Below are 8,474 nucleotides of genomic sequence, written 5' to 3'. Positions count from 1 at the left end.
CACTGATTTTAACACACATTTCAAAACAATCGCTGTTCACAATGTCAATAGAGCAATTGTCTTTGTGCCCTGGCATGTGGGCTTATGCCATAAAAATAAATGTGTGACCCTGAAGGCCACATGGCCTTGCCCCTAAAATTATGAAATTCCCCCCTGCCCCCCCCCCCACTCCCTTACTTTGTTGCAGTCTATTTAAGTGTGAAACTGTGGTCACGTGACCTCAAGCAGTCTATTTAAGTTTGAAACTGGTCACGTGACCTCGAGCAGTCTATTTAAGTGTGAAACTGTGGTCACGTGACCTCGAGCAGTCTATTTGCTATAATCACCCTTTTAATTCATCCCCTGGACATGTTACAATGAAAGTGGAACATTGTTAGTTAGTTCTCTGGCATTGTTGCCATGAGCTGTGGACCTCCAATATGGCCGCTAGAGGGCAGCATCCACCAGCTGAAAGCCCAGCAGTGATAGCACATAATAGAGCCATGGCATGGACCCCCTATTCCATTAGATACAAACAAACAAACACAGAACACAATAAGCTCAAATTAGCTAGAGAACCACTGACCTAGGTGACCAACCAACACAGTCAGCAGAATAAAACATTGGCATTTTACTATACGTGTCTAAACCAGCATACGTACTCTCAAACATTATGTTTTATCCAAGCAAACAATTGAGTTAAGGTTAGGAGGATTATGATTTGGGTTATAGGCTTAAATAGCAAAAATGTGACTTACATGGCCACCGTGATATTTCAATAGCAGAGTCTATAACGATATATAACCTACATCTATATAGAAACATGATATTCATTGTGTTTATATAGCCTACATCTATATAGAAACATGATATTCAATGTGTTTATATAGCCTACATCTATATAGAAACATGATATTCAATGTGTTTATATAGCCTACATCTATATAGAAACATGATCAATGTGTTTATGGTTCAGAAACATTCTACGTATCTGTGGATTGCAGAAATGTACAAAGTCAATGTTTGATTTTAGTGAGCAGGCAGGCAGTGCCTACAGGCCTACAGAAGCAGCACCAACAGAAGCAGCACCAACAGGCCTACAGAAGCAGCACCTACAGGCCTACAGAAGCAGCGCCAACAGGCCTACAGAAGCAGCACCAACAGGCCTACAGAAGCAGCACCAACAGGCCTACAGAAGCAGCACCTACAGGCCTACAGAAGCAGCACCAACAGGCCTACAGAAGCAGCACCAACAGGCCTACAGAAGCAGCACCAACAGGCCTACAGAAGCAGCACCTACAGGCCTACAGAAGCAGCACCAGCAGGCCTACAGAAGCAGCACCTACAGGCCTACAGAAGCAGCACCTACAGGCCTACAGAAGCAGCACCAACAGAAGCAGCACCAACAGGCCTACAGAAGCAGCACCTACAGGCCTACAGAAGCAGCACCAACAGGCCTACAGAAGCAGCACCTACAGAAGCAGCACCAACAGGCCTACAGAAGCAGCACCAACAGGCCTACAGAAGCAGCACCAACAGAAGCAGCACCAACAGGCCTACAGAAGCAGCACCTACAGAAGCAGCACCAACAGGCCTACAGAAGCAGCACCAACAGGCCTACAGAAGCAGCACCAACAGAAGCAGCACCAACAGGCCTACAGAAGCAGCACCTACAGAAGCAGCACCAACAGGCCTACAGAAGCAGCACCAACAGGCCTACAGAAGCAGCACCAACAGAAGCAGCACCAACAGGCCTACAGAAGCAGCACCTACAGAAGCAGCACCTACAGGCCTACAGAAGCAGCACCAACAGGCCTACAGAAGCAGCACCAACAGGCCTACAGAAGCAGCACCAACAGAAGCAGCACCAACAGAAGCAGCACCTACAGAAGCAGCACCTACAGGCCTACAGAAGCAGCACCAACAGGCCTACAGAAGCAGCACCTACAGAAGCAGCACCTACAGGCCTACAGAAGCAGCACCAACAGGCCTACAGAAGCAGCACCTACAGAAGCAGCACCTACAGGCATACAGAAGCAGCACCAACAGGCCTACAGAAGCAGCACCTACATGCCTACAGAAGCAGCACCAACAGGCCTACAGAAGCAGCACCAACAGGCCTACAGAAGCAGCACCTACAGAAGCAGCACCTACATGCCTACAGAAGCAGCACCAACAGGCCTACAGAAGCAGCACCAACAGGCCTACAGAAGCAGCACCAACAGGCCTACAGAAGCAGCACCAACAGGCCTACAGGTGAACTATACTTTTCATTGTGGCTTCTGGTCGTATGGGCTTCAGCTGGTTTTTCTGTTAATATGAAACAGTGCTGCTCACAGATCATCTGCAGAGGATCTGGCTTCCCCTCAAAGCTCCTCTCCAGTAAACACAAGGGTGTCATATAGATGAATAGGGGCCATAGGATCAATAAATCCACGCTGGTGAATCCAGGCCTTACTTACCTGGCAGGCTTGATTTGTCCACCAGCTTATGGGTGCAGACAGTCAAAGGTCTTACCTTGATTTCTGACAGGTTTCTCTGTGATGGATGAAATTGGACTAGCTGGTAGAGAGACATGAAACTTGTGAGCCATCTGTCCACTCTTCAGCAACAGGGACTGAGCACACTCAGTAAGATTTTGGTGTAGTGTTTAGGCCAGAGGTTCTCAAATGTTTTTCAGCCAAGGACCCCCTCATTCTGATTTGTGATTTTGTTTCCACGGTAACGTGCTTGACTTTGAAATTGACAGGTTTGTTAGATTACAATGTAATCCATGAACCATTTTATATAAAAGCATACAATATTTTCATTGAACTATGAAGCTTTTGCAAAAATATATATTTTTTTTTCATTTTCCTGAAAACCTTTCACGGACCCCCTGGCAAAGTGCCACGGACCCCTGGGGGTCCCCGGACCCCCATTTGAGAACCACTGGTTTAGGCTACTGTAGGGCGGCCCTGAAATGACACAAGTTAAACTTGTACAGTCAGTGGTCACCTGCTTTCAGTCAGTGGTCACCTGCTTTCAGTCAGTGGTCACCTGCTTTCAGTCAGTGGTCACCTGCTTTCAGTCAGTGGTCACCTGCTTTCAGTCAGTGGTCACCTGCTTTCAGTCGTAATTTGGCGACCATCATTCACAACATATTCTTGCAATTTCAAAAGTTGCTTGACAGCAGGTCTCATGGCTGCACGTTGTAATCAGCTGCACGTGTTGTTGTTAAATAGTAAATGACCCTATGTCTAAATTCTTATCAAGACATGACTCATGCAAGTTATATTGCTATTTTGATTTCATATTTATGATACTGCCAAGCAAATCATTTTGTTATTTTAATTTCACATGTTCTCTAAGCAGCTTTCACTCAGCCCACAGCATCCTAACTAATCATTTCCAATCTCACGCTGAAACGCAGGAACAAAATACTAAAGGGAGGCTGACAGTTCAGTTGACAGCTCGTAAAGCACAGGACTAAATATGTGTGAGATAACGAGGCGTGGGACAGTTACTGCCTCAGAGGAACCAGTACACGGATAGCTGTAGTGCTAAATGAGATCTGCAATCTAGCAGCGGCCCCAGGGTCGTCCCCGACCATGCTGTCAACCATCTACCACTTAATTACTCCATCTGACTGGAAGGAGCCCTGAAAACACAATACATTAATCAGTTGTGTCTTGTTGGTGTGCTAGCTAGGGCAGAGTGGTTCTCAAACTTCTTCACGTCAAAGAGCCCTAAACTTAGACCACGGCCACCCCCCCTTCAGGATCCCCCATTTGGTAAGATTTAGCTTTTGTGTCGCAGGGGCCTTGTCTTGCAGGGGCCTGGTGTTGCAGGGGCCTGGTGTTGCAGGGGCCTGGTGTTGCAGGGGCCTGGTGTTGCAGGGGCCTGGTGTTGCAGGGGCCTTGTCTTGCAGGGGCCTGGTGTTGCAGGGGGCTGGTGTTGCAGGGGCCTGGTGTTGCAGGGGCCTGGTGTTGCAGGGGCCTGGTGTTGTAGGGGCCTGGTGTTGCAGGGGCCTGGTGTTGCAGGGGCCTGGTGTTGCAGGGGTCTGGTGTTGCAGGGGCCTGGTGTTGCAGGGGCCTGGTGTTGAAGGGGCCTGGTGTTGCAGGGGCCTGGTGTTGCAGGGGCCTGGTGTTGAAGGGGCCTGGTGTTGCAGGGGCCTGGTGTTGAAGGGGCCTGGTGTTGCAGGGGCCTGGTGTTGTAGGGGCCTGGTGTTGCAGGGGCCTGGTGTTGCAGGGGCCTGGTGTTGCAGGGGCCTGGTGTTGCAGAGGCCTGGTGTTGCAGGGGTCTGGTGTTGCAGGGGCCTGGTGTTGCAGGGGCCTGGTGTTGCAGGGGCCTGGTGTTGGGGTCGTTAGGCTGATTGGGACTCATTAGGCTTAAGAAGACCTTCAGACCATTCAGTCTCTCTCCCTCCTCACATGGCCATCAGCCAGTATTATTCTACTCCACCCCTCCCTACCAGACACTTTTTTTAGGGTGGTGACAGGGTGAGATAGCAGCTCACAGTATATATACCACACAGACGTACATCATGTGAAAGCTGTGAACCTGAAGATTAATTTGAGATACAGCTCAGCACTGTGTCAAGTTTGTCTAGCTATAATAAATCTGTAATAAACATGTTTTGCTTTATTCAAATGATGAACGTTTAGAGTGTAAGGACTTATGGCTATCCCCTCAGTTACTGTAGGAGAATTGTTCAGCACTGGCAGACGGTTGCCGTCTAGGACTGGTTGGCTGCACTTTTTCAGCCACGTCCTGCTTCACACCAAGGACCCTAAAAAAGAAGGACAAGACATCACTCACATCACAGTGTTCAAATTGGGGCGTGAGTGATGTCTTGTCCTTCTTTCTTCAAGGTCGCCGATTGCTTCACACTTATGCCCCACTTCCTCAGCTATTCTATTCTATTGTATTCTATTCTATAGTGTGGATAGTGGATAGTGTGTGATCTGACCTGGTCCTGGCTGGTTCCTGGTCCAGACTGCTTCACTGCAGGATTGGCAGTGCTGACTGAGGTCAGAGCCTGAACACATACAGCCCAGTTAGCTTTCCAGTCCAGTAAAGACAGTTAGAACAGAACACTACTATATGTGGTGCTTGTTCTGGGGGAGGGGAACTGGGGGGAATACTGACTGACTGACTGACTGACTGACTCAGTCAGCCCCGGAGACGTAAAACATTTTTTTTAGAGGAGTGCAGAGTCTCACTTCTGACTAAGCAGAATTGAAGTGTTAGTTCTTCATTGCAGCTTGACTCTATTCTGCTGAGAGATGTGTCGGAAATGTGTTGGTGTGAACTGAGACGAAGACGTGTTCATTTTAGTTTGTTTTCCTAACTTGAGAGACATACTTGCAGGACACACTAAAGCAAAAGACAAGCTGTTTACAGCAAGACAGCAGCAAAACCTGTTCATGTCCATGTAACCATGTCCAATGAACAATGTCCATTCCCCCAATACGACATCGGTGCTGCTGATACGTCTGGAGCAAAAAGTATTAAAATAGAAGTATGATAGGAAACCAAAAAGTAATCTACGTTGTCTCATCATTCCTCACCTTATGAAAAACCCAGAGAACATGTTGAGGTTGATACGACGGCTCACACCAACGTTTAAAAGCCGTCTAAATACAGTTCACTGTTTGTGAAATCCAGACAATTCTTTCATATCAGCTCAAAATGGTTTTAATATGAACGTTTACTCTGGCATAATATCAAAATGTGAAAAGGTTGTCCCTATTGGTTTGAAGTTGAACATCAGCGTCCATCAACTGCTTGCTGGTTAGTGGTCAAACCTCTAATCATACTGGCTGGACTGTAGAAAGATGTCACCCAACGTGGTTCCTCGAACAGCAATTATTACCTTGGACTGCTGACATGGCTGCCATGTTTTCTGTCTGTGTTGACAGACTTCCACAATCCAGGAAGACAAGTGGGAGATATCAGAGCCAACAGAAAACCCCCTCATGCCTCACAGTATTTATTACTAGGAGGCTGACTTGACTGAATATGAAAAATATTTTATTTGCAGATACAGTAATATAAATGAACAACAATAATCAGCTATAACAAAGGAAAGACTACACTGACTCCATTAAGGCCCTCGCCCCCACCCCTACACTGCCAACTGTCCTGTTAGATCTCAAATCCTAGCTGCTGCTCTGAACTATCTGCAGATGAGAAAGAGCTCAAACAAAATGAGAGAGGAGACACACTTGTTTAAAACAGACTTACTTAATACATGAATATATTTCTCCAAGTCAGGAAGAGAAAAATACACGTCTTTACTGTAATAATGCTCATTTCCTTACTTTCATAGCTGCAGTCTTTCTGTAGCCTCGGTTAATTCTCTTGAAAACCACAAGAAGACTGAGGACGTTTCACAACGAAGGTGTGAAGCTTCACAGTTCAAGACAAATGAATTGACTTGGTGTGGTTGGTGCACACGTTACATAGGTTTACATAAGGAACACGATCGGTTAGAAGAAATATGCAAGATATAGACAGATGTAAAAATAATAATAAAAAATAAAAAAGATTCAAAGATATCAACAGTATTGACAAAGTGGCAAGCGCAAAGTTAGCAATTTAACAAAATATAAATATGTACAAGTATGTATTATTAGCTATGACTGCTACATGTAGGAAGAAGTAGGGCGTTGTTGAATGGAGCCTGCACTGCCAGATTACGCTGTAACGTTGACAACAGCAGAGTCTCACATTGAGGCAATGGGGGCTATAGCCCCGAACGTTGTATAGCCCCGGATCTCGAATGTTTTTTCTTTTAATACAAAATTAAGAATAGCCCCACCCCCCAGATCTATTTCTACTTTACTATCTACTTTAAAGCATAAATGATCAAATAATATGATATGATATTGATCAGAAATGCAACATTTTGCTTCCTCCTTTGTGCAACTAACCTATAGCTAGTCATCTAAACAAATGTAATGATATGATAGGAGCTTCTGTTAGGCCATGTTCAGACTAGGAGGCCAAATCTGATTTGTGAACTTTAGTGACCTATTAATGATTCTATCCAGATTGGTTTTATGAGTCTGGACGCTCCAAGTCTGATTTGTGTCACTTGGCCCAAACCACATGAGGTCTGGACACACAGATCCGACTTGAACACTTGCCCAAATCAGTGCGGACACACTCCCAAATCAGATTTGGGAAACCAATCAAGATAATGATGATTAATGACTTTAGCAGCAAATCGGATTTGCCTGTAATGTGAACATGGCCTTACTTCCTTGGCTTGTTGACGGTGGCGTAGAGGCTGCTGGGATCAGTGTCTCCAGCAGAGGAAGAGGAGGGTTTCACAGCAGCATAGGTCACTTCTTCATCACCATCATTAACCTGCTAAACAACAACAACAACAACAACCACAACAACACACCAACAACCAAACATGTCATGAGACAGCACAAAAACACAGACACCACAAAACAATCACAACAAAACAAAATCACACAACTGTGACACAACACAGCAACATGAGTTCTGGTCCAAACTAAATGACATAAGAAAAGTGTTATGACATTGCTCTCTATGAGTTGAAAAACTTAAACTTCAAAAGAGGTCAAACTCCAGCAACACTTGTAGTATAATAATAACATCATAAAGTAGTTCTATATACTCCAAGTGTTGCTGGAGTTTTGACCTACACTGTATAGACTGTTTCCCTTCTCAACAACACCTTTATGTGACTTAGTTTTAGTTATGTAATTTGTCCATTAAACAGTACAACTTATTGACACTGTGTGACTGATGACAGCAACTTCTAATGTTACAACCTCTTCAAATATCCTCCATAACACTGCTGTTGGACTGTTGGAGCCTTGAAACCTGATAAAAACCTATTGCGTAATGTCAAAAAATACATGGGCATCAATGTGAAAATAAGAATAATTTTCTTTCTTCCTGTAAATGTTGTTGTTGTTGTTGTTGTTGTTGATCCAACAGAACAGACAGCTCACCTGTGCTTTACCAGCGCACCTTTCCCTCTTCTCCTTGTTGTGGTTGAAGTGGCTGATGGAGGCGTAGGTAGGTCCATCGTCATCTGTCTGACCAGTCTGACCAGTGAATGCAACACAATGACAGGTCAGTGGCACCAGGGTTTGAACTAACATCTCCACTGTGTGTGTGTGTGTGTGTGTGTGTGTGTGTGTGTGTGTGTGTGTGTGTGTGTGTGTGTGTGTGTGTGTGTGTGTGTGTGTGAGTGAGTGAGTGAGTGAGTGAGTGAGTGTGTGAGTGTGAGTGAGTGAGTGAGTGAGTGTGTGTGTGTGTGTGTGTGTGTGTGTGTGTGTGTGTGTGTGTGTGTGTGTGTGTGTGTGTGTGTGTGTGTGTGTGTGTGTGTGTGTGTGTGTGTGTGTGTGTGTGTGTGTGTGTGTGTGTGTGTGTGTGATCTGACCTGGTCCTGGCTGGTTCCTGGTCCAGATAGCTTCACTGCAGGATTGGCAGTGCTGACTGAGGTCAGAGCCTGGACACATACAACC

The sequence above is a fragment of the Poromitra crassiceps genome (genome assembly GCF_964638095.1).
Source record: "Poromitra crassiceps genome assembly, chromosome: 21".
In the NCBI taxonomy this organism is placed as follows: domain Eukaryota; kingdom Metazoa; phylum Chordata; class Actinopteri; order Beryciformes; family Melamphaidae; genus Poromitra; species Poromitra crassiceps.
The sequence above is the reverse complement of the archived record's forward strand: the minus strand, read 5'-3'. Positions refer to the sequence as shown.